Below are 25,601 nucleotides of genomic sequence, written 5' to 3'. Positions count from 1 at the left end.
CTTGATGTTGTTTAACAATACCAGCAGAAGGGATCAGGTTGACAGGCGCTGCAGTTCTCCAGTATGGGGCTGTCCAGATCATTACTCAATCTACCATGCATTGGCACAGTATAAAATACGTCATGAAGTCTCCTATGAAAAGGTATACAAATCTGTTTGAATCACTTTTGTTAGTCAGGGGGACCCATTCGCTGGAAGGGGCAGGGAGGACAAAAATAGCTCATTGGTATAGAACACTGAATTAGCAGCTGATTTTGAGGTGGGAGAAGATCGAGTAATCCAACCGGACCTCAATAAACGGTTTCTTAGTATGCAGTAGCCCGCAACCACTTCTAACCCAAAAGCGTAATCTCATCCTTTTGCAGAATCAGGCAAGCTTTCACCTGCTCAAGCTGAACTGACATTGGTCTTCTTGGCCAGCAAGAGTTACTCTCTTGAAACTGTTGAGGCTAGAGAACAGAATGACGCATATTCATTCTTTATAATAACTCTTCTAGCCCTCCCACTGCATACCACTTTATAACTTCCAATGTGGCAGATGTCTTCCATCATTGTGACCCTTGCTGCTTTTCTCAACATTGGCTGGCTCGGCATAACAAGAAGGGATGGATGGCTACAGAAGAGCCTGAATTGTGCCTGTAAGGTTCTACAGGGAGTCACTGGCAGATAATGAGAAACTCAGCCCTAAGTTGGCTCTTCTCCCTCACTTTCTTTCTCCTCTCTCCCTCTACCTATCTCTCACTCACTAAATACTAGTATCTATATTGTATTCACATCCCCTTCACAAACTTTCTGACCATACTTCCTCTCTCCCTTAAATCAGTTCAACCCTCTTCTTTTCCTTTAGGAAACTCCACATCTTTTTAAAGGCCCTTCCCATATTCACACTGCTTCTTGATAAGACATTATTTTCCTTTCTTTGCAGGATAGTGAAATAGATTTTCTTGAAATACGGTTGGCATACCATCAATTCATTACACCGTACTTTATCATTATCCTTACTTAAGCAATGCATTTCATCATTAGGACATGTGCTGTGTTTGCCGGGCATGGTGGCATGTGCCTGTTGTCCTAGCTACTTGGGAGGCTGAGGCTTGTGGATTGCTTGAGCTCAGGGGTTCTGGGCTGCACTCAGCTGTGTTGATCAGGTGTCCATGCTACGTTGGGTATCAATATGGTGTTCTAGAGGGAGCTCTAGAATTTCAGGTTGTGTATTGAGAGGTGCACCAACTCAGGCTGGAAACAGAGCAGGCCAAAGCTTCCATGCCCATCGGTAGCAGGACAGCACCTGAGAGCAGTAGGTGTAACACAGCTTGAGCAAAATAGTGAGACCTAGCCTCTCTTTTTTTGAATCAAATGTGAACGTTTTGATTTTTACAAGATGGTAATGAATTATTTTTCCAAAACCAAATCTTTGTTTTTCTTTTGATATTTTTGCAGGAAGTACAATGAACATTTGAATAGGGCCGGGCATTCTAGCATAGCAGACAATTCTCCAGAATTGACACATATTGCAACAACAAGCTAGCAGGTGGAGAGGACGGAAAACTCTGTGCAGCCTAGAATAGATGGCTGTGTGATTTTCTGCAAGGATGACTGAAATGCATTCTTCATTTTAGAGCACCTGTAGGATTAAATTGATCTGTCAAGTACAAAGGTATCCTTAGAAGAGCAACTTTGAAATGCGTTTGCTGGGTCTTCTGCTGCATTCCTACGTCCAGCTCTAATTCATTTTTTGATTAGCCCTCATTCAATTCCATATATGAATGAGAAGGAGAAATAAGAGGGCCCTTCGCTCTTTGAGAGAAACATGAAAAGACTGAGAACTGTGCAACTCCCAAACATTGGAGCCTTCGGCCTTACTCCAGCCAACTCTTGCGGTTTAATACTTTTAAATCTTGATGTTGTTTAACAATACCAGCAGAAGGGATCAGGTTGACAGGCGCTGCAGTTCTCCAGTATGGGGCTGTCCAGATCATTACTCAATCTACCTTGCATTGGCACAGTATAAAATACCTCATGAAGTCTCCTATGGAAAGGTATACAAATCTGTTTGAATCACTTTTGTGAGTCAGGGGGACCCATTCGCTGGAAGGGGCGGGGAGGACAAAAATAGCTCATTGGTATAGAACACTGAATTAACAGCTGATTTTGAGGTGGGAGAAGATCGAGTAATCCAACCTGACCTCAATAAACGGTTTCTTAGTATGCAGTAGCCCGCAACCACTTCTAACCCAAAAGCGTAATCTCATCCTTTTGCAGAATCAGGCAAGCTTTCACCTGCTCAAGCTAAACTGACATTGGTCTTCTTGGCCAGCAAGTGTTACTCTCTTGAAGCTGTTGAGGCTAGAGAACAGAATGACGCATATTCATTCTTTATAATAACTCTTCTAGCCCCCCCACTCCATACCACTTTATAACTTCCAATGTGGCAGATGTCTTCCATCATTGTGACCCTTGCTGCTTTTCTCAACATTGGCTGGCTCGGCATAACAAGAAGGGATGGTTGGCTACAGGAGAGCCTGAATTGTGCCTGTAAGGTTCTACAGGGAGTCACTGGCAGATAATGAGAAACTCAGCCCTAAGTTGGCTCTTCTCCCTCACTTTCTTTCTCCTCTCTCCCTCTACCTATCTCTCACTCACTAAATACTAGTATCTATATTGTATTCACATCCCCTTCACAAACTTTCTGACCCTACTTCCTCTCTCCCTTAAATCAGTTCAACCCTCTTCTTTTCCTTTAGGAAACTCCACATCTTTTTTAAAGGCCCTTCCCATATTCACACTGCTTCTTGATAAGACATTATTTTCCTTTCTTTGCAGGATAGTGAAATAGATTTTCTTGAAATACGGTTGGCATACCATCAATTCATTACACCGTACTTTATCATTATCCTTACTTAAGCAATGCATTTCATCATTAGGACATGTGCTGTGTTTGCATGGCATGGTGGCGTGTGCCTGTTGTCCTAGCTACTTGGGAGGCTGAGGCTTGTGGATTGCTTGAGCTCAGGGGTTCTGGGCTGCACTCAGCTGTGTTGATCAGGTGTCCATGCTACGTTGGGTATCAATATGGTGTTCTAGAGGGAGCTCTAGAATTTCAGGTTGTGTAATGAGAGGTGCACCGACCCAGGCTGGAAACAGAGCAGGCCAAAGCTTCCATGCCCATCGGTAGCAGGACAGCACCTGAGAGCAGTAGGTGTAACACAGCTTGAGCAAAATAGTGAGACCTAGCCTCTCTTTTTTTGACTCAAATGTGAACGTTTTGATTTTTACAAGATGGTAATGAATTATTTTTCCAAAACCAAATCTTTGTTTTTCTTTTGATATTTTTGCATGAAGTACAATGAACATTTGAATAGGGCTTGGCATTCTAGCATAGCAGACAATTCTCCAGAATTGCAACATATTGCAACAACAAGCTAGCAGGTGGAGAGGACGGAAAACTCTGTGCAGCCCAGAATAGATGGCTGTGTGATTTTCTGCAAGAATGACTGAAATGCATTCTTCATTTTAGAGCACCTGTAGGATTAAATTGATCTGTCAAGTACAAAAGTATCCTTAGAAGAGCAACTTTGAAATGCATTTGCTGGGTCTTCTGCTGCATTCCTACGTCCAGCTCTAATTCATTTTTTGATTAGCCCTCATTCAATTCCATATATGAATGAGAAGGAGAAATAAGAGGGCCTTTCGCTCTTTGAGAGAAACATGAAAAGACTGAGAACTGTGCAACTCCCAAACATTGGAGCCTTCGGCCTTACTCCAGCCAACTCTTGCGGTTTAATACTTTTAAATCTTGATGTTGTTTAACAATACCAGCAGAAGGGATCAGGTTGACAGGCGTTGCAGTTCTCCAGTATGGGGCTGTCCAGATCATTACTCAATCTACCTTGCATTGGCACAGTATAAAATACGTCATGAAGTCTCCTATGAAAAGGTATAAAAATCTGTTTGAATCACTTTTGTTAGTCAGGGGGACCCATTCGCTGGAAGGGGCAGGGAGGACAAAAATAGCTCATTGGTATAGAACACTGAATTAGCAGCTGATTTTGAGGTGGGAGAAGATCGAGTAATCCAACCGGACCTCAATAAACGGTTTCTTAGTATGCAGTAGCCCGCAACCACTTCTAACCCAAAAGCGTAATCTCATCCTTTTGCAGAATCAGGCAAGCTTTCACCTGCTCAAGCTGAACTGACATTGGTCTTCTTGGCCAGCAAGAGTTACTCTCTTGAAGCTGTTGAGGCTAGAGAACAGAATGACGCATATTCATTCTTTATAATAACTCTTCTAGCCCTCCCACTGCATACCACTTTATAACTTCCAATGTGGCAGATGTCTTCCATCATTGTGACCCTTGCTGCTTTTCTCAACATTGGCTGGCTCGGCATAACAAGAAGGGATGGATGGCTACAGAAGAGCCTGAATTGTGCCTGTAAGGTTCTACAGGGAGTCACTGGCAGATAATGAGAAACTCAGCCCTAAGTTGGCTCTTCTCCCTCACTTTCTTTCTCCTCTCTCCCTCTACCTATCTCTCACTCACTAAATACTAGTATCTATATTGTATTCACATCCCCTTCACAAACTTTCTGACCCTACTTCCTCTCTCCCTTAAATCAGTTCAACCCTCTTCTTTTCCTTTAGGAAACTCCACATCTTTTTAAAGGCCCTTCCCATATTCACACTGCTTCTTGATAAGACATTATTTTCCTTTCTTTGCAGGATAGTGAAATAGATTTTCTTGAAATACGGTTGGCATACCATCAATTCATTACACCGTACTTTATCATTATCCTTACTTAAGCAATGCATTTCATCATTAGGACATGTGCTGTGTTTGCTGGGCATGATGGCGTGTGCCTGTTGTCCTAGCTACCTGGGAGGCTGAGGCTTGTGGATTGCTTGAGCTCAGGGGTTCTGGGCTGCGATCAGGTGTCCATGCTACGTTGGGTATCAATATGGTGTTCTAGAGGGAGCTCTAGAATTTCAGGTTGTGTATTGAGAGGTGCACCAACCCAGGCTGGAAACAGAGCAGGCCAAAGCTTCCATGCCCATCGGTAGCAGGACAGCACCTGAGAGCAGTAGGTGTAACACAGCTTGAGCAAAATAGTGAGACCTAGCCTCTCTTTTTTTGAATCAAATGTGAACGTTTTGATTTTTACAAGATGGTAATGAATTATTTTTCCAAAACCAAATCTTTGTTTTTCTTTTGATATTTTTGCAGGAAGTACAATGAACATTTGAATAGGGCCGGGCATTCTAGCATAGCAGACAATTCTCCAGAATTGACACATATTGCAACAACAAGCTAGCAGGTGGAGAGGACGGAAAACTCTGTGCAGCCTAGAATAGATGGCTGTGTGATTTTCTGCAAGAATGACTGAAATGCATTCTTCATTTTAGAGCACCTGTAGGATTAAATTGATCTGTCAAGTACAAAAGTATCCTTAGAAGAGCAACTTTGAAATGTGTTTGCTGGGTCTTCTGCTGCATTCCTACGTCCAGCTCTAATTCATTTTTTGATTAGCCCTCATTCAATTCCATATATGAATGAGAAGGAGAAATAAGAGGGCCCTTCGCTCTTTGAGAGAAACATGAAAAGACTGAGAACTGTGCAACTCCCAAACATTGGAGCCTTCGGCCTTACTCCAGCCAACTCTTGCGGTTTAATACTTTTAAATCTTGATGTTGTTTAACAATACCAGCAGAAGGGATCAGGTTGACAGGCGCTGCAGTTCTCCAGTATGGGGCTGTCCAGACCATTACTGAATCTACCTTGCATTGGCACAGTATAAAATACGTCATGAAGTCTCCTATGAAAAGGTATACAAATCTGTTTGAATCACTTTTGTTAGTCAGGGGGACCCATTCGCTGGAAGGGGCAGGGAGGATATAAATAGCTCATTGGTATAGAACACTGAATTAGCAGCTGATTTTGAGGTGGGAGAAGATCGAGTAATCCAACCGGACCTCAATAAATGGTTTCTTAGTATGCAGTAGCCCGCAACCACTTCTAACCCAAAAGCGTAATCTCATCCTTTTGCAGAATCAGGCAAGCTTTCACCTGCTCAAGCTGAACTGACATTGGTCTTCTCGGCCAGCAAGAGTTCCTCTCTTGAAGCTGTTGAGGCTAGAGAACAGAATGACGCGTATTCATTCTTTATAATAACTCTTCTAGCCCTCCCACTCCATACCACTTTATAACTTCCAATGTTGCAGATGTCTTCCATCATTGTGACCCTTGCTACTTTTCTCAACATTGGCTGGCTCGGCATAACAAGAAGGGATGGATGGCTACAGGAGAGCCTGAATTGTGCCTGTAAGGTTCTACAGGGAGTCACTGGCAGATAATGAGAAACTCAGCCCTAAGTTGGCTCTTCTCTCTCACTTTCTTTCTCATCTCTCCCTCTACCTATCTCTCACTCTCTAAATACTAGTATCTATATTGTATTCACATCCCCTTCACAAACTTTCTGACCCTATTTCCTCTCTCCCTTAAATCAGTTCAACCCTCTTCTTTTCCTTTAGGAAACTCCACATCTTTTTTAAAGGCCCTTCCCATATTCACACTGCTTCTTGATAAGACATTATTTTCCTTTCTTTGAAGGATAGTGAAATAGATTTTCTTGAAATACGGTTGGCATACCATCAATTCATTACACTGTACTTTATCATTATCCTTTCTTAAGCAATGCATTTCATCATTAGGACATGTGCTGTGTTTGCCGGGCATGGTGGCGTGTGCCTGTTGTCCTAGCTACTTGGGAGGCTGAGGCTTGTGGATTGCTTGAGCTCAGGGGTTCTGGGCTGCACTCAGCTGTGTTGATCAGGTGTCCATGCTACGTTGGGTATCAATATGGTGTTCTAGAGGGAGCTCTAGAATTTCAGGTTGTGTAATGAGAGGTGCACCGACCCAGGCTGGAAACAGAGCAGGCCAAAGCTTCCATGCCCATCGGTAGCAGGACAGCACCTGAGAGCAGTAGGTGTAACACAGCTTGAGCAAAATAGTGAGACCTAGCCTCTCTTTTTTTGACTCAAATGTGAACGTTTTGATTTTTACAAGATGGTAATGAATTATTTTTCCAAAACCAAATCTTTGTTTTTCTTTTGATATTTTTGCAGGAAGTACAATGAACATTTGAATAGGGCTGGGCATTCTAGCATAGCAGACAATTCTCCAGAATTGCAACATATTGCAACAACAAGCTAGCAGGTGGAGAGGACGGAAAACTCTGTGCAGCCTAGAATAGATTGCTGTGTGATTTTCTGCAAGAATGACTGAAATGCATTCTTCATTTTAGAGCACCTGTAGGATTAAATTGATCTGTCAAGTACAAAAGTATCCTTAGAAGAGCAACTTTGAAATGCATTTGCTGGGTCTTCTGCTGCATTCCTACGTCCAGCTCTAATTCATTTTTTGATTAGCCCTCATTCAATTCCATATATGAATGAGAAGGAGAAATAAGAGGGCCCTTCGCTCTTTGAGAGGAACATGAAAAGACTGAGAACTGTGCAACTCCCAAACATTGGAGCCTTCGGCCTTACTCCAGCCAACTCTTGCGGTTTAATACTTTTAAATCTTGATGTTGTTTAACAATACCAGCAGAAGGGATCAGGTTGACAGGCGCTGCAGTTCTCCAGTATGGGGCTGTCCAGATCATTACTCAATCTACCTTGCATTGGCACAGTATAAAATACGTCATGAAGTCTCCTATGAAAAGGTATACAAATCTGTTTGAATCACTTTTGTTAGTCAGGGGGACCCATTCGCTGGAAGGGGCAGGGAGGACAAAAATAGCTCATTGGTATAGAACACTGAATTAGCAGCTGATTTTGAGGTGGGAGAAGATCGAGTAATCCAACCGGACCTCAATAAACGGTTTCTTAGTATGCAGTAGCCCGCAACCACTTCTAACCCAAAAGCGTAATCTCATCCTTTTGCAGAATCAGGCAAGCTTTCACCTGCTCAAGCTGTACTGACATTGGTCTTCTTGGCCAGCAAGAGTTACTCTCTTGAAGCTGTTGAGGCTAGAGAACAGAATGACGCATATTCATTCTTTATAATAACTCTTCTAGCCCTCCCACTGCATACCACTTTATAACTTCCAATGTGGCAGATGTCTTCCATCATTGTGACCCTTGCTGCTTTTCTCATCATTGGCTGGCTCGGCATAACAAGAAGGGATGGATGGCTACAGAAGAGCCTGAATTGTGCCTGTAAGGTTCTACAGGGAGTCACTGGCAGATAATGAGAAACTCAGCCCTAAGTTGGCTCTTCTCCCTCACTTTCTTTCTCCTCTCTCCCTCTACCTATCTCTCACTCACTAAATACTAGTATCTATATTGTATTCACATCCCCTTCACAAACTTTCTGACCCTACTTCCTCTCTCCCTTAAATCAGTTCAACCCTCTTCTTTTCCTTTAGGAAACTCCACATCTTTTTAAAGGCCCTTCCCATATTCACACTGCTTCTTGATAAGACATTATTTTCCTTTCTTTGAAGGATAGTGAAATAGATTTTCTTGAAATACGGTTGGCATACCATCAATTCATTACACCGTACTTTATCATTATCCTTACTTAAGCAATGCATTTCATCATTAGGACCTGTGCTGTGTTTGCCGGGCATGGTGGCGTGTGCCTGTTGTCCTAGCTACTTGGGAGGCTGAGGCTTGTGGATTGCTTGAGCTCAGGGGTTCTGGGCTGCACTCAGCTGTGTTGATCAGGTGTCCATGCTACGTTGGGTATCAATATGGTGTTCTAGAGGGAGCTCTAGAATTTCAGGTTGTGTAATGAGAGGTGCACCGACCCAGGCTGGAAACAGAGCAGGCCAAAGCTTCCATGCCCATCGGTAGCAGGACAGCACCTGAGAGCAGTAGGTGTAACACAGCTTGAGCAAAATAGTGAGAACTAGCCTCTCTTTTTTTGACTCAAATGTGAACGTTTTGATTTTTACAAGATGGTAATGAATTATTTTTCCAAAACCAAATCTTTGTTTTTCTTTTGATATTTTTGCAGGAAGTACAATGAACATTTGAATAGGGCTTGGCATTCTAGCATAGCAGACAATTCTCCAGAATTGCAACATATTGCAACAACAAGCTAGCAGGTGGAGAGGACGGAAAACTCTGTGCAGCCTAGAATAGATGGCTGTGTGATTTTCAGCAAGAATGACTGAAATGCATTCTTCATTTTAGAGCACCTGTAGGATTAAATTGATCTGTCAAGTACAAAAGTATCCTTAGAAGAGCAACTTTGAAATGCATTTGCTGGGTCTTCTGCTGCATTCCTACGTCCAGCTCTAATTCATTTTTTGATTAGCCCTCATTCAATTCCATATATGAATGAGAAGGAGAAATAAGAGGGCCCTTCGCTCTTTGAGAGAAACATGAAAAGACTGAGAACTGTGCAACTCCCAAACATTGGAGCCTTCGGCCTTACTCCAGCCAACTCTTGCGGTTTAATACTTTTAAATCTTGATGTTGTTTAACAATACCAGCAGAAGGGATCAGGTTGACAGGCGTTGCAGTTCTCCAGTATGGGGCTGTCCAGATCATTACTCAATCTACCTTGCATTGGCACAGTATAAAATACGTCATGAAGTCTCCTATGAAAAGGTATACAAATCTGTTTGAATCACTTTTGTTAGTCAGGGGGACCCATTCGCTGGAAGGGGCAGGGAGGACAAAAATAGCTCATTGGTATAGAACACTGAATTAGCAGCTGATTTTGAGGTGGGAGAAGATCGAGTAATCCAACCGGACCTCAATAAACGGTTTCTTAGTATGCAGTAGCCCGCAACCACTTCTAACCCAAAAGCGTAATCTCATCCTTTTGCAGAATCAGGCAAGCTTTCACCTGCTCAAGCTGAACTGACATTGGTCTTCTTGGCCAGCAAGAGTTACTCTCTTGAAGCTGTTGAGGCTAGAGAACAGAATGACGCATATTCATTCTTTATAATAACTCTTCTAGCCCTCCCACTGCATACCACTTTATAACTTCCAATGTGGCAGATGTCTTCCATCATTGTGACCCTTGCTGCTTTTCTCAACATTGGCTGGCTCGGCATAACAAGAAGGGATGGATGGCTACAGAAGAGCCTGAATTGTGCCTGTAAGGTTCTACAGGGAGTCACTGGCAGATAATGAGAAACTCAGCCCTAAGTTGGCTCTTCTCCCTCACTTTCCTTCTCCTCTCTCCCTCTACCTATCTCTCACTCACTAAATACTAGTATCTATATTGTATTCACATCCCCTTCACAAACTTTCTGACCCTACTTCCTCTCTCCCTTAAATCAGTTCAACCCTCTTCTTTTCCTTTAGGAAACTCCACATCTTCTTAAAGGCCCTTCCCATATTCACACTGCTTCTTGATAAGACATTATTTTCCTTTCTTTGCAGGATAGTGAAATAGATTTTCTTGAAATACGGTTGGCATACCATCAATTCATTACACCGTACTTTATCATTATCCTTACTTAAGCAATGCATTTCATCATTAGGACATGTGCTGTGTTTGCTGGGCATGGTGGCGTGTGCCTGTTGTCCTAGCTACTTGGGAGGCTGAGGCTTGTGGATTGCTTGAGCTCAGGGGTTCTGGGCTGCGATCAGGTGTCCATGCTACGTTGGGTATCAATATGGTGTTCTAGAGGGAGCTCTAGAATTTCAGGTTGTGTATTGAGAGGTGCACCAACCCAGGCTGGAAACAGAGCAGGCCAAAGCTTCCATGCCCATCGGTAGCAGGACAGCACCTGAGAGCAGTAGGTGTAACACAGCTTGAGCAAAATAGTGAGACCTAGCCTCTCTTTTTTTGAATCAAATGTGAACGTTTTGATTTTTACAAGATGGTAATGAATTATTTTTCCAAAACCAAATCTTTGTTTTTCTTTTGATATTTTTGCAGGAAGTACAATGAACATTTGAATAGGGCCGGGCATTCTAGCATAGCAGACAATTCTCCAGAATTGACACATATTGCAACAACAAGCTAGCAGGTGGAGAGGACGGAAAACTCTGTGCAGCCTAGAATAGATGGCTGTGTGATTTTCTGCAAGAATGACTGAAATGCATTCTTCATTTTAGAGCACCTGTAGGATTAAATTGATCTGTCAAGTACAAAAGTATCCTTAGAAGAGCAACTTTGAAATGCATTTGCTGGGTCTTCTGCTGCATTCCTACGTCCAGCTCTAATTCATTTTTTGATTAGCCCTCATTCAATTACATATATGAATGAGAAGGAGAAATAAGAGGGCCCTTCGCTCTTTGAGAGAAACATGAAAAGACTGAGAACTGTGCAACTCCCAAACATTGGAGCCTTCGGCCTTACTCCAGCCAACTCTTGCGGTTTAATACTTTTAAATCTTGATGTTGTTTAACAATACCAGCAGAAGGGATCAGGTTGACAGGCGCTGCAGTTCTCCAGTATGGGGCTGTCCAGATCATTACTCAATCTACCTTGCATTGGCACAGTATAAAATACGTCATGAAGTCTCCTATGAAAAGGTATACAAATCTGTTTGAATCACTTTTGTTAGTCAGGGGGACCCATTCGCTGGAAGGGGCAGGGAGGACAAAAATAGCTCATTGGTATAGAACACTGAATTAGCAGCTGATTTTGAGGTGGGAGAAGATCGAGTAATCCAACCGGACCTCAATAAATGGTTTCTTAGTATGCAGTAGCCCGCAACCACTTCTAACCCAAAAGCGTAATCTCATCCTTTTGCAGAATCAGGCAAGCTTTCACCTGCTCAAGCTGAACTGACATTGGTCTTCTCGGCCAGCAAGAGTTCCTCTCTTGAAGCTGTTGAGGCTAGAGAACAGAATGACGCGTATTCATTCTTTATAATAACTCTTCTAGCCCTCCCACTCCATACCACTTTATAACTTCCAATGTTGCAGATGTCTTCCATCATTGTGACCCTTGCTACTTTTCTCAACATTGGCTGGCTCGGCATAACAAGAAGGGATGGATGGCTACAGGAGAGCCTGAATTGTGCCTGTAAGGTTCTACAGGGAGTCACTGGCAGATAATGAGAATCTCAGCCCTAAGTTGGCTCTTCTCTCTCACTTTCTTTCTCCTCTCTCCCTCTACCTATCTCTCACTCTCTAAATACTAGTATCTATATTGTATTCACATCCCCTTCACAAACTTTCTGACCCTACTTCCTCTCTCCCTTAAATCAGTTCAACCCTCTTCTTTTCCTTTAGGAAACTCCACATCTTTTTTAAAGGCCCTTCCCATATTCACACTGCTTCTTGATAAGACATTATTTTCCTTTCTTTGAAGGATAGTGAAATAGATTTTCTTGAAATACGGTTGGCATACCATCAATTCATTACACCGTACTTTATCATTATCCTTACTTAAGCAATGCATTTCATCATTAGGACATGTGCTGTGTTTGCCGGGCATGGTGGTGTGTGCCTGTTGTCCTAGCTACTTGGGAGGCTGAGGCTTGTGGATTGCTTGAGCTCAGGGGTTCTGGGCTGCACTCTGCTGTGTTGATCAGGTGTCCATGCTACGTTGGGTATCAATATGGTGTTCTAGAGGGAGCTCTAGAATTTCAGGTTGTGTAATGAGAGGTGCACCGACCCAGGCTGGAAACAGAGCAGGCCGAAATTTCCATGCCCATCGGTAGCAGGACAGCACCTGAGAGCAGTAGGTGTAACACAGCTTGAGCAAAATAGTGAGACCTAGCCTCTCTTTTTTTGACTCAAATGTGAACGTTTTGATTTTTACAAGATGGTAATGAATTATTTTTCCAAAACCAAATCTTTGTTTTTCTTTTGATATTTTTGCAGGAAGTATAATGAACATTTGAACTGGGCCGGGCATTCTAGCATAGCAGACAATTCTCCAGAATTGCGACATATTGCAACAACAAGCTAGCAGGTGGAGTGAACTGAAAACTCTGTGCAGCCTAGAATAGATGGCTGTGTGATTTTCTGCAAGGATGACTGAAATGCATTCTTCATTTTAGAGCACCTGTAGGATTAAATTGATCTGTCAAGTACAAAGGTATCCTTAGAAGAGCAACTTTGAAATGTGTTTGCTGGGTCTTCTGCTGCATTCTTACGTCCAGCTCTAATTCATTTTTTGATTAGCCCTCATTCAATTCCATATATGAATGAGAAGGAGAAATAAGAGGGCCCTTCGCTCTTTGAGAGAAACATGAAAAGACTGAGAACTGTGCAACTCCCAAACATTGGAGCCTTCGGCCATACTCCAGCCAACTCTTGCGGTTTAATACTTTTAAATCTTGATGTTGTTTAACAATACCAGCAGAAGGGATCAGGTTGACAGGCGCTGCAGTTCTCCAGTATGGGGCTGTCCAGATCATTACTCAATCTACCTTGCATTGGCACAGTATAAAATACGTCATGAAGTCTCCTATGAAAAGGTATACAAATCTGTTTGAATCACTTTTGTTAGTCAGGGGGACCCATTCGCTGGAAGGGGCAGGGAGGACAAAAATAGCTCATTGGTATAGAACACTGAATTAGCAGCTGATTATGAGGTGGGAGAAGATCGAATAAACCAACCGGACCTCAATAAACGGTTTCTTAGTATGCAGTAGCCCGCAACCACTTCTAACCCAAAAGCGTAATCTCATCCTTTTGCAGAATCAGGCAAGCTTTCACCTGCTCAAGCTGAACTGACATTGGTCTTCTTGGCCAGCAAGAGTTACTCTCTTGAAGCTGTTGAGGCTAGAGAACAGAATGACGCATATTCATTCTTTATAATAACTCTTCTAGCCCTCCCACTCCATACCACTTTATAACTTCCAATGTGGCAGATGTCTTCCATCATTGTGACCCTTGCTGCTTTTCTCAACATTGGCTGGCTCGGCATAACAAGAAGGGATGAATGGCTACAGGAGAGCCTGAATTGTGCCTGTAAGGTTCTACAGGGAGTCACTGGCAGATAATGAGAAACTCAGCCCTAAGTTGGCTCTTCTCCCTCACTTTCTTTCTCCTCTCTCCCTCTACCTATCTCTCACTCTCTAAATACTAGTATCTATATTGTATTCACATCCCCTTCACAAACTTTCTGACCCTACTTCCTCTCTCCCTTAAATCAGTTCAACCCTCTTCTTTTCCTTTAGGAAACTCCACATCTTTTTTAAAGGCCCTTCCCATATTCACACTGCTTCTTGATAAGACATTATTTTTCTTTCTTTGCAGGATAGTGAAATAGATTTTCTTGAAATACGGTTGGCATACCATCAATTCATTACACCGTACTTTATCATTATCCTTACTTAAGCAATGCATTTCATCATTAGGACATGTGCTGTGTTTGCCGGGCATGGTGGCGTGTGCCTGTTGTCCTAGCTACTTGGGAGGCTGAGGCTTGTGGATTGCTTGAGCTCAGGGGTTCTGGGCTGCACTCAGCTGTGTTGATCAGGTGTCCATGCTACGTTGGGTATCAATATGGTGTTCTAGAGGGAGCTCTAGAATTTCAGGTTGTGTAATGAGAGGTGCACCGACCCAGGCTGGAAACAGAGCAGGCCAAAGCTTCCATGCCCATCGGTAGCAGGACAGCACCTGAGAGCAGTAGGTGTAACACAGCTTGAGCAAAATAGTGAGACCTAGCCTCTCTTTTTTTGACTCAAATGTGAACGTTTTGATTTTTACAAGATGGTAATGAATTATTTTTCCAAAACCAAATCTTTGTTTTTCTTTTGATATTTTTGCAGGAAGTACAATGAACATTTGAACTGGGCCGGGCATTCTAGCATAGCAGACAATTCTCCAGAATTGCGACATATTGCAACAACAAGCTAGCAGGTGGAGAGGACGGAAAACTCTGTGCAGCCTAGAATAGATGGCTGTGTGATTTTCTGCAAGGATGACTGAAATGCATTCTTCATTTTAGAGCACCTGTAGGATTAAATTGATCTGTCAAGTACAAAGGTATCCTTAGAAGAGCAACTTTGAAATGCGTTTGCTGGGTCTTCTGCTGCATTCCTACGTCCAGCTCTAATTCATTTTTTGATTAGCCCTCATTCAATTCCATATATGAATGAGAAGGAGAAATAAGAGGGCCCTTCGCTCTTTGAGAGAAACATGAAAAGACTGAGAACTGTGCAACTCCCAAACATTGGAGCCTTCGGCCTTACTCCAGCCAACTCTTGCGGTTTAATACTTTTAAATCTTGATGTTGTTTAACAATACCAGCAGAAGGGATCAGGTTGACAGGCGCTGCAGTTCTCCAGTATGGGGCTGTCCAGATCATTACTCAATCTACCTTGCATTGGCACAGTATAAAATACGTCATGAAGTCTCCTATGAAAAGGTATACAAATCTGTTTGAATCACTTTTGTTAGTCAGGGGGACCCATTCGCTGGAAGGGGCAGGGAGGACAAAAATAGCTCATTGGTATAGAACACTGAATTAGCAGCTGATTTTGAGGTGGGAGAAGATCGAGTAATCCAACCGGACCTCAATAAACGGTTTCTTAGTATGCAGTAGCCCGCAACCACTTCTAACCCAAAAGCGTAATCTCATCCTTTTGCAGAATCAGGCAAGCTTTCACCTGCTCAAGCTGAACTGACATTGGTCTTCTTGGCCAGCAAGAGTTACTCTCTTGAAGCTGTTGAGGCTAGAGAACAGAATGACGCATATTCATTCTTTATAATAACTCTTCTAACCCTCCCACTGCATACCACTTTATAACTTCCAATGTGGCAGATGTCTTCCATCATTGTGACCCTTGCTGCTTTTCTCAACATTGGCTGGCTCGGCATAACAAGAAGGGATGGATGGCTACAGAAGAGCCTGAATTGTGCCTGTAAGGTTCTACAGGGAGTCACTGGCAGATAATGAGAAACTCAGCCCTAAGTTGGCTCTTCTCCCTCACTTTCTTTCTCCTCTCTCCCTCTACCTATCTCTCACTCACTAAATACTAGTATCTATATTGTATTCACATCCCCTTCACAAACTTTCTGACCCTACTTCCTCTCTCCCTTAAATCAGTTCAACCCTCTTCTTTTCCTTTAGGAAACTCCACATCTTTTTAAAGGCCCTTCCCATATTCACACTGCTTCTTGATAAGACATTATTTTCCTTTCTTTGCAGGATAGTGAAATAGATTTTCTTGAAATACGGTTGGCATACCATCAATTCATTACACCGTACTTTATCATTATCCTTACTTAAGCAATGCATTTCATCATTAGGACATGTGCTGTGTTTGCCGGGCATGGTGGCCTGTGCCTGTTGTCCTAGCTACTTGGGAGGCTGAGGCTTGTGGATTGCTTGAGCTCAGGGGTTCTGGGCTGCACTCAGCTGTGATGATCAGGTGTCCATGCTACGTTGGGTATCAATATGGTGTTCTAGAGAGAGTTCTATAATTTCAGGTTGTGTAATGAGAGGTGCACCGACCCAGGCTGGAAACAGAGCAGGCCAAAGCTTCCATGCCCATCGGTAGCAGGACAGCACCTGAGAGCAGTAGGTGTAACACAGCTTGAGCAAAATAGTGAGACCTAGCCTCTCTTTTTTTGACTCAAATGTGAACGTTTTGATTTTTACAAGATGGTAATGAATTATTATTCCAAAACCAAATCTTTGTTTTTCTTTTGATATTTTTGCAGGAAGTACAATGAACATTTGAATAGGGCTGGGCATTCTAGCATAGCAGACAATTCTCCAGAATTGCAACATATTGCAACAACAAGCTAGCAGGTGGAGAGGACGGAAAACTCTGTGCAGCCTAGAATAGATGGCTGTGTGATTTTCTGCAAGAATGACTGAAATGCATTCTTCATTTTAGAGCACCTGTAGGATTAAATTGATCTGTCAAGTACAAAGGTATCCTTAGAAGAGTAACTTTGAAATGCATTTGCTGGGTCTTCTGCTGCATTCCTACGTCCAGCTCTAATTCATTTTTTGATTAGCCCTCATTCAATTCCATATATGAATGAGAAGGAGAAATAAGAGGGCCCTTCGCTCTTTGAGAGGAACATGAAAAGACTGAGAACTGTGCAACTCCCAAACATTGGAGCCTTCGGCCTTACTCCAGCCAACTCTTGCGGTTTAATACTTTTAAATCTTGATGTTGTTTAACAATCCCAGCAGAAGGGATCAGGTTGACAGGCGCTGCAGTTCTCCAGTATGGGGCTGTCCAGATCATTACTCAATCTACCTTGCATTGGCACAGTATAAAATACGTCATGAAGTCTCCTATGAAAAGGTATACAAATCTGTTTGAATCACTTTTGTTAGTCAGGGGGACCCATTCGCTGGAAGGGGCAGGGAGGACAAAAATAGCTCATTGGTATAGAACACTGAATTAGCAGCTGATTTTGAGGTGGGAGAAGATCGAGTAATCCAACCGGACCTCAATAAACGGTTTCTTAGTATGCAGTAGCCCGCAACCACTTCTAACCCAAAAGCGTAATCTCATCCCTTTGCAGAATGAGGCAAGCTTTCACCTGCTCAAGCTGAACTGACATTGGTCTTCTTGGCCAGCAAGAGTTACTCTCTTGAAGCTGTTGAGGCTAGAGAACAGAATGACGCATATTCATTCTTTATAATAACTCTTCTAGCCCTCCCACTGCATACCACTTTATAACTTCCAATGTGGCAGATGTCTTCCATCATTGTGACCCTTGCTGCTTTTCTCATCATTGGCTGGCTCGGCATAACAAGAAGGGATGGATGGCTACAGAAGAGCCTGAATTGTGCCTGTAAGGTTCCACAGGGAGTCACTGGCAGATAATGAGAAACTCAGCCCTAAGTTGGCTCTTCTCCCTCACTTTCTTTCTCCTCTCTCCCTCTACCTATCTCTCACTCACTAAATACTAGTATCTATATTGTATTCACATCCCCTTCACAAACTTTCTGACCCTACTTCCTCTCTCCCTTAAATCAGTTCAACCCTCTTCTTTTCCTTTAGGAAACTCCACATCTTTTTAAAGGCCCTTCCCATATTCACACTGCTTCTTGATAAGACATTATTTTCCTTTCTTTGAAGGATAGTGAAATAGATTTTCTTGAAATACGGTTGGCATACCATCAATTCATTACACCGTACTTTATCATTATCCTTACTTAAGCAATGCATTTCATCATTAGGACCTGTGCTGTGTTTGCTGGGCATGGTGGCGTGTGCCTGTTGTCCTAGCTACTTGGGAGGCTGAGGCTTGTGAATTGCATGAGCTCAGGGGTTCTGGGCTGCACTCAGCTGTGTTGATCAGGTGTCCATGCTACATTGGGTATCAATATGGTGTTCTAGAGGGAGCTCTAGAATGTCAGGTTGTGTAAAGAGAGGTGCACTGACCCAGGCTGGAAACAGAGCAGGCCAAAGCTTCCATGCCCATCGGTAGCAGGACATCACCTGAGAGCAGTAGGTGTAACACAGCTTGAGCAAAATAGTGAGACCTAGCCTCTCTTTTTTTGACTCAAATGTGAACGTTTTGATTTTCACAAGATGGTAATGAATTATTTTTCCAAAACCAAATCTTTGTTTTTCTTTTGATATTTTTGCAGGAAGTACAATGAACATTTGAACTGGGCCGGGCATTCTAGCATAGCAGACAATTCTCCAGAATTGCGACATATTGCAACAACAAGCTAGCAGGTGGAGAGGACGGAAAACTCTGTGCAGCCTAGAATAGATGGCTGTGTGATTTTCTGCAAGGATGACTGAAATGCATTCTTCATTTTAGAGCACCTGTAGGATTAAATTGATCTGTCAAGTACAAAGGTATCCTTAGAAGAGTAACTTTGAAATGCGTTTGCTGGGTCTTCTGCTGCATTCCTACGTCCAGCTCTAATTCATTTTTTGATTAGCCCTCATTCAATTCCATATATGAATGAGAAGGAGAAATAAGAGGGCCCTTCGCTCTTTGAGAGAAACATGAAAAGACTGAGAACTGTGCAACTCCCAAACATTGGAGCCTTCGGCCATACTCCAGCCAACTCTTGCGGTTTAATACTTTTAAATCTTGATGTTGTTTAACAATACCAGCAGAAGGGATCAGGTTGACAGGCGCTGCAGTTCTCCAGTATGGGGCTGTCCAGATCATTACTCAATCTACCTTGCATTGGCACAGTATAAAATACGTCATGAAGTCTCCTATGAAAAGGTATACAAATCTGTTTGAATCACTTTTGTTAGTCAGGGGGACCCATTCGCTGGAAGGGGCAGGGAGGACAAAAATAGCTCATTGGTATAGAACACTGAATTAGCAGCTGATTTTGAGGTGGGAGAAGATCGAATAAACCAACCGGACCTCAATAAACGGTTTCTTAGTATGCAGTAGCCCGCAACCACTTCTAACCCAAAAGCGTAATCTCATCCTTTTGCAGAATCAGGCAAGCTTTCACCTGCTCAAGCTGAACTGACATTGGTCTTCTTGGCCAGCAAGAGTTACTCTCTTGAAGCTGTTGAGGCTAGAGAACAGAATGACGCATATTCATTCTTTATAATAACTCTTCTAGCCCTCCCACTCCATACCACTTTATAACTTCCAATGTGGCAGATGTCTTCCATCATTGTGACCCTTGCTGCTTTTCTCAACATTGGCTGGCTCGGCATAACAAGAAGGGATGAATGGCTACAGGAGAGCCTGAATTGTGCCTGTAAGGTTCTACAGGGAGTCACTGGCAGATAATGAGAAACTCAGCCCTAAGTTGGCTCTTCTCCCTCACTTTCTTTCTCCTCTCTCCCTCTACCTATCTCTCACTCTCTAAATACTAGTATCTATATTGTATTCACATCCCCTTCACAAACTTTCTGACCCTACTTCCTCTCTCCCTTAAATCAGTTCAACCCTCTTCTTTTCCTTTAGGAAACTCCACATCTTTTTTAAAGGCCCTTCCCATATTCACACTGCTTCTTGATAAGACATTATTTTTCTTTCTTTGCAGGATAGTGAAATAGATTTTCTTTAAATACGGTTGGCATACCATCAATTCATTACACCGTACTTTATCATTATCCTTACTTAAGCAATGCATTTCATCATTAGGACATGTGCTGTGTTTGCCGGGCATGGTGGCGTGTGCCTGTTGTCCTAGCTACTTGGGAGGCTGAGGCTTGTGGATTGCTTGAGCTCAGGGGTTCTGGGCTGCACTCAGCTGTGTTGATCAGGTGTCCATGCTACGTTGGGTATCAATATGGTGTTCTAGAGGGAGCTCTAGAATTTCAGGTTGTGTAATGAGAGGTGCACCGACCCAGGCTGGAAACAGAGCAGGCCAAAGCTTCCATGCCCATCGGTAGCAGGACAGCACCTGAGAGCAGTAGGTGTAACACAGCTTGAGCAAAATAGTGAGACCTAGCCTCTAATTTTTTGACTCAAATGTGAACGTTTTGATTTTTACAAGATGGTAATGAATTATTTTTCCAAAACCAAATCTTTGTTTTTCTTTTGATATTTTTGCAGGAAGTACAATGAACATTTGAACTGGGCCGGGCATTCTAGCATAGCAGACAATTCTCCAGAATTGCGACATATTGCAACAACAAGCTAGCAGGTGGAGAGGACGGAAAACTCTGTGCAGCCTAGAATAGATGGCTGTGTGATTTTCTGCAAGGATGACTGAAATGCATTCTTCATTTTAGAGCACCTGTAGGAATAAATTGATCTGTCAAGTACAAAGGTATCCTTAGAAGAGCAACTTTGAAATGCGTTTGCTGGGTCTTCTGCTGCATTCCTACGTCCAGCTCTAATTCATTTTTTGATTAGCCCTCATTCAATTCCATATATGAATGAGAAGGAGAAATAAGAGGGCCCTTCGCTCTTTGAGAGAAACATGAAAAGACTGAGAACTGTGCAACTCCCAAACATTGGAGCCTTCGGCCTTACTCCAGCCAACTCTTGCGGTTTAATACTTTTAAATCTTGATGTTGTTTAACAATACCAGCAGAAGGGATCAGGTTGACAGGCGCTGCAGTTCTCCAGTATGGGGCTGTCCAGATCATTACTCAATCTACCTTGCATTGGCACAGTATAAAATACGTCATGAAGTCTCCTATGAAAAGGTATACAAATCTGTTTGAATCACTTTTGTTAGTCAGGGGGACCCATTCACTGGAAGGGGCAGGGAGGACAAAAATAGCTCATTGGTATAGAACACTGAATTAACAGCTGATTTTGAGGTGGGAGAAGATCGAGTAATCCAACCGGACCTCAATAAACGGTTTCTTAGTATGCAGTAGCCCGCAACCACTTCTAACCCAAAAGCGTAATCTCATCCTTTTGCAGAATCAGGCAAGCTTTCACCTGCTCAAGCTGAACTGACATTGGTCTTCTTGGCCAGCAAGTGTTACTCTCTTGAAGCTGTTGAGGCTAGAGAACAGAATGACGCATATTCATTCTTTATAATAACTCTTCTAGCCCTCCCACTCCATACCACTTTATAACTTCCAATGTGGCAGATGTCTTCCATCATTGTGACCCTTGCTGCTTTTCTCAACATTGGCTGGCTCGGCATAACAAGAAGGGATGGTTGGCTACAGGAGAGCCTGAATTGTGCCTGTAAGGTTCTACAGGGAGTCACTGGCAGATAATGAGAAACTCAGCCCTAAGTTGGCTCTTCTCCCTCACTTTCTTTCTCCTCTCTCCCTCTACCTATCTCTCACTCACTAAATACTAGTATCTATATTGTATTCACATCCCCTTCACAAACTTTCTGACCCTACTTCCTCTCTCCCTTAAATCAGTTCAACCCTCTTCTTTTCCTTTAGGAAACTCCACATCTTTTTAAAGGCCCTTCCCATATTCACACTGCTTCTTGATAAGACATTATTTTCCTTTCTTTGCAGGATAGTGAAATAGATTTTCTTGAAATACGGTTGGCATACCATCAATTCATTACACCGTACTTTATCATTATCCTTACTTAAGCAATGCATTTCATCATTAGGACATGTGCTGTGTTTGCCGGGCATGGTGGCGTGTGCCTGTTGTCCTAGCTACTTGGGAGGCTGAGGCTTGTGGATTGCTTGAGCTCAGGGGTTCTGGGCTGCACTCAGCTGTGTTGATCAGGTGTCCATGCTACGTTGGGTATCAATATGGTGTTCAAGAGGGAACTCTAGAATTTCAGGTTGTGTATTGAGAGGTGCACCAACCCAGGCTGGAAACAGAGCAGGCCAAAGCTTCCATGCCCATCGGTAGCAGGACAGCACCTGAGAGCAGTAGGTGTAACACAGCTTGAGCAAAATAGTGAGACCTAGCCTCTCTTTTTTTGAATCAAATGTGAACGTTTTGATTTTTACAAGATGGTAATGAATTATTTTTCCAAAACCAAATCTTTGTTTTTCTTTTGATATTTTTGCAGGAAGTACAATGAACATTTGAATAGGGCCGGGCATTCTAGCATAGCAGACAATTCTCCAGAATTGACACATATTGCAACAACAAGCTAGCAGGTGGAGAGGACGGAAAACTCTGTGCAGCCTAGAATAGATGGCTGTGTGATTTTCTGCAAGAATGACTGAAATGCATTCTTCATTTTAGAGCACCTGTAGGATTAAATTGATCTGTCAAGTACAAAAGTATCCTTAGAAGAGCAACTTTGAAATGCATTTGCTGGGTCTTCTGCTGCATTCCTACGTCCAGCTCTAATTCATTTTTTGATTAGCCCTCATTCAATTCCATATATGAATGAGAAGGAGAAATAAGAGGGCCCTTCGCTCTTTGAGAGAAACATGAAAAGAGTGAGAACTGTGCAACTCCCAAACATTGGAGCCTTCGGCCTTACTCCAGCCAACTCTTGCGGTTTAATACTTTTAAATCTTGATGTTGTTTAACAATACCAGCAGAAGGGATCAGGTTGACAGGCGCTGCAGTTCTCCAGTATGGGGCTGTCCAGATCATTACTGAATCTACCTTGCATTGGCACAGTATAAAATACGTCATGAAGTCTCCTATGAAAAGGTATACAAATCTGTTTGAATCACTTTTGTTAGTCAGGGGGACCCATTCGCTGGAAGGGGCAGGGAGGACAAAAATAGCTCATTGGTATAGAACACTGAATTAGCAGCTGATTTTGAGGTGGGAGAAGATCGAGTAATCCAACCGGACCTCAATAAACAGTTTCTTAGTATGCAGTAGGCCGCAACCACTTCTAACCCAAAAGCGTAATCTCATCCTTTTGCAGAATCAGGCAAGCTTTCACCTGCTCAAGCTGAACTGACATTGGTCTTCTCGGCCAGCAAGAGTTCCTCTCTTGAAGCTGTTGAGGCTAGAGAACAGAATGACGCGTATTCATTCTTTATAATAACTCTTCTAGCCCTCCCACTCCATACCACTTTATAACTTCCAATGTTGCAGATGTCTTCCATCATTGTGACCCTTGCTACTTTTCTCAACATTGGCTGGCTCGGCATAACAAGAAGGGATGGATGGCTACAGGAGAGCCTGAATTGTGCCTGTAAGGTTCTACAGGGAGTCACTGGCAGATAATGAGAAACTCAGCCCTAAGTTGGCTCTTCTCTCTCACTTTCTTTCTCCTCTCTCCCTCTACCTATCTCTCACTCTCTAAATACTAGTATCTATATTGTATTCACATCCCCTTCACAAACTTTCTGACCCTACTTCCTCTCTCCCTTAAATCAGTTCAACCCTCTTCTTTTCCTTTAGGAAACTCCACATCTTTTTTAAAGGCCCTTCCCATATTCACACTGCTTCTTGATAAGACATTATTTTCCTTTCTTTGCAGGATAGTGAAATAGATTTTCTTGAAATACGGTTGGCATACCATCAATTCATTACACCGTACTTTATCATTATCCTTACTTAAGCAATGCATTTCATCATTAGGACATGTGCTGTGTTTGCCGGGCATGGTGGCGTGTGCCTGTTGTCCTAGCTACTTGGGAGGCTGAGGCTTGTGGATTGCTTGAGCTCACGGGTTCTGGGCTGCACTCAGCTGTGTTGATCAGGTGTCCATGCTACCTTGGGTATCAATATGGTGTTCTAGAGGGAGCTCTAGAATTTCAGGTTGTGTAATGAGAGGTGCACCGACCCAGGCTGGAAACAGAGCAGGCCAAAGCTTCCATGCCCATCGGTAGCAGGACAGCACCTGAGAGCAGTAGGTGTAACACAGCTTGAGCAAAATAGTGAGACCTAGCCTCTCTTTTTTTGACTCAAATGTGAACGTTTTGATTTTTACAAGATGGTAATGAATTATTTTTCCAAAACCAAATCTTTGTTTTTCTTTTGATATTTTTGCAGGAAGTACAATGAACATTTGAATAGGGCTGGGCATTCTAGCATAGCAGACAATTCTCCAGAATTGCAACATATTGCAACAACAAGCTAGCAGGTGGAGAGGACGGAAAACTCTGTGCAGCCTAGAATAGATGGCTGTGTGATTTTCTGCAAGAATGACTGAAATGCATTCTTCATTTTAGAGCACCTGTAGGATTAAATTGATCTGTCAAGTACAAAAGTATCCTTAGAAGAGCAACTTTGAAATGCATTTGCTGGGTCTTCTGCTGCATTCCTACGTCCAGCTCTAATTCATTTTTTGATTAGCCCTCATTCAATTCCATATATGAATGAGAAGGAGAAATAAGAGGGCCCTTCGCTCTTTGAGAGAAACATGAAAAGACTGAGAACTGTGCAACTCCCAAACATTGGAGCCTTAGGCCTTACTCCAGCCAACTCTTGCGGTTTAATACTTTTAAATCTTGATGTTGTTTAACAATACCAGCAGAAGGGATCAGGTTGACAGGCGCTGCAGTTCTCCAGTATGGGGCTGTCCAGATCATTACTCAATCTACCTTGCATTGGTACAGTATAAAATACGTCATGAAGTCTCCTATGAAAAGGTATACAAATCTGTTTGAATCACTTTTGTTAGTCAGGGGGACCCATTCGCTGGAAGGGGCAGGGAGGACAAAAATAGCTCATTGGTATAGAACCCTGAATTAGCAGCTGATTTTGAGGTGGGAGAAGATCGAGTAATCCAACCGGACCTCAATAAACGTTTTCTTAGTATGCAGTAGCCCGCAACCACTTCTAACCCAAAAGCGTAATCTCATCCTTTTGCAGAATCAGGCAAGCTTTCACCTGCTCAAGCTGAACTGACATTGGTCTTCTTGGCCAGCAAGAGTTACTCTCTTGAAGCTGTTGAGGCTAGAGAACAGAATGACGCATATTCATTCTTTATAATAACTCTTCTAGCCCTCCCACTGCATACCACTTTATAACTTCCAATGTGGCAGATGTCTTCCATCATTGTGACCCTTGCTGCTTTTCTCAACATTGGCTGGCTCGGCATAACAAGAAGGGATGGATGGCTACAGAAGAGCCTGAATTGTGCCTGTAAGGTTCTACAGGGAGTCACTGGCAGATAATGAGAAACTCAGCCCTAAGTTGGCTCTTCTCCCTCACTTTCTTTCTCCTCTCTCCCTCTACCTATCTCTCACTCACTAAATACTAGTATCTATATTGTATTCACATCCCCTTCACAAACTTTCTGACCCTACTTCCTCTCTCCCTTAAATCAGTTCAACCCTCTTCTTTTCCTTTAGGAAACTCCACATCTTTTTAAAGGCCCTTCCCATATTCACACTGCTTCTTGATAAGACATTATTTTCCTTTCTTTGCAGGATAGTGAAATAGATTTTCTTGAAATACGGTTGGC

At 42.8% G+C, this 25,601-nt stretch overlaps 13 non-coding genes across 13 annotated transcripts; all 13 read left to right on the top strand.

Moving 5' to 3' along the window:
• The first annotated feature begins 1,042 nt into the window (after positions 1-1,042).
• LOC147734260 (signal recognition particle RNA) lies at positions 1,043-1,342 on the top strand. Its single transcript, XR_015307695.1, has one exon.
• A 1,598-nt stretch (positions 1,343-2,940) lies between these two features.
• On the top strand, positions 2,941-3,240 carry LOC147734259 (signal recognition particle RNA). The gene has a single exon (XR_015308227.1).
• Positions 3,241-4,837: 1,597 nt separating this feature from the next.
• Positions 4,838-5,124, top strand: LOC147734258 (signal recognition particle RNA). The gene has a single exon (XR_015307811.1).
• Positions 5,125-6,722: 1,598 nt separating this feature from the next.
• On the top strand, positions 6,723-7,022 carry LOC147734257 (signal recognition particle RNA). Its single transcript, XR_015307828.1, has one exon.
• Positions 7,023-8,619: 1,597 nt separating this feature from the next.
• On the top strand, positions 8,620-8,919 carry LOC147734256 (signal recognition particle RNA). The gene has a single exon (XR_015307633.1).
• A 1,597-nt stretch (positions 8,920-10,516) lies between these two features.
• On the top strand, positions 10,517-10,803 carry LOC147734255 (signal recognition particle RNA). Its single transcript, XR_015307801.1, has one exon.
• Positions 10,804-12,401: 1,598 nt separating this feature from the next.
• On the top strand, positions 12,402-12,701 carry LOC147734254 (signal recognition particle RNA). The gene has a single exon (XR_015307937.1).
• Positions 12,702-14,299: 1,598 nt separating this feature from the next.
• On the top strand, positions 14,300-14,599 carry LOC147734253 (signal recognition particle RNA). The gene has a single exon (XR_015307827.1).
• Positions 14,600-16,196: 1,597 nt separating this feature from the next.
• Positions 16,197-16,496, top strand: LOC147734252 (signal recognition particle RNA). The gene has a single exon (XR_015307685.1).
• Positions 16,497-18,093: 1,597 nt separating this feature from the next.
• LOC147734251 (signal recognition particle RNA) lies at positions 18,094-18,393 on the top strand. Its single transcript, XR_015307687.1, has one exon.
• Positions 18,394-19,991: 1,598 nt separating this feature from the next.
• LOC147734250 (signal recognition particle RNA) lies at positions 19,992-20,291 on the top strand. The gene has a single exon (XR_015307854.1).
• Positions 20,292-21,888: 1,597 nt separating this feature from the next.
• Positions 21,889-22,188, top strand: LOC147734249 (signal recognition particle RNA). Its single transcript, XR_015308283.1, has one exon.
• Positions 22,189-23,786: 1,598 nt separating this feature from the next.
• Positions 23,787-24,086, top strand: LOC147734248 (signal recognition particle RNA). Its single transcript, XR_015308204.1, has one exon.
• The last annotated feature ends 1,515 nt before the right edge of the window (positions 24,087-25,601 follow it).

Source organism: Lissotriton vulgaris, chromosome 1_2 (genome assembly GCF_964263255.1).
Source record: "Lissotriton vulgaris chromosome 1_2, aLisVul1.2, whole genome shotgun sequence".
NCBI lineage: Eukaryota > Metazoa > Chordata > Amphibia > Caudata > Salamandridae > Lissotriton > Lissotriton vulgaris.
The sequence above is the reverse complement of the archived record's forward strand: the minus strand, read 5'-3'. Positions and strand labels throughout refer to the sequence as shown.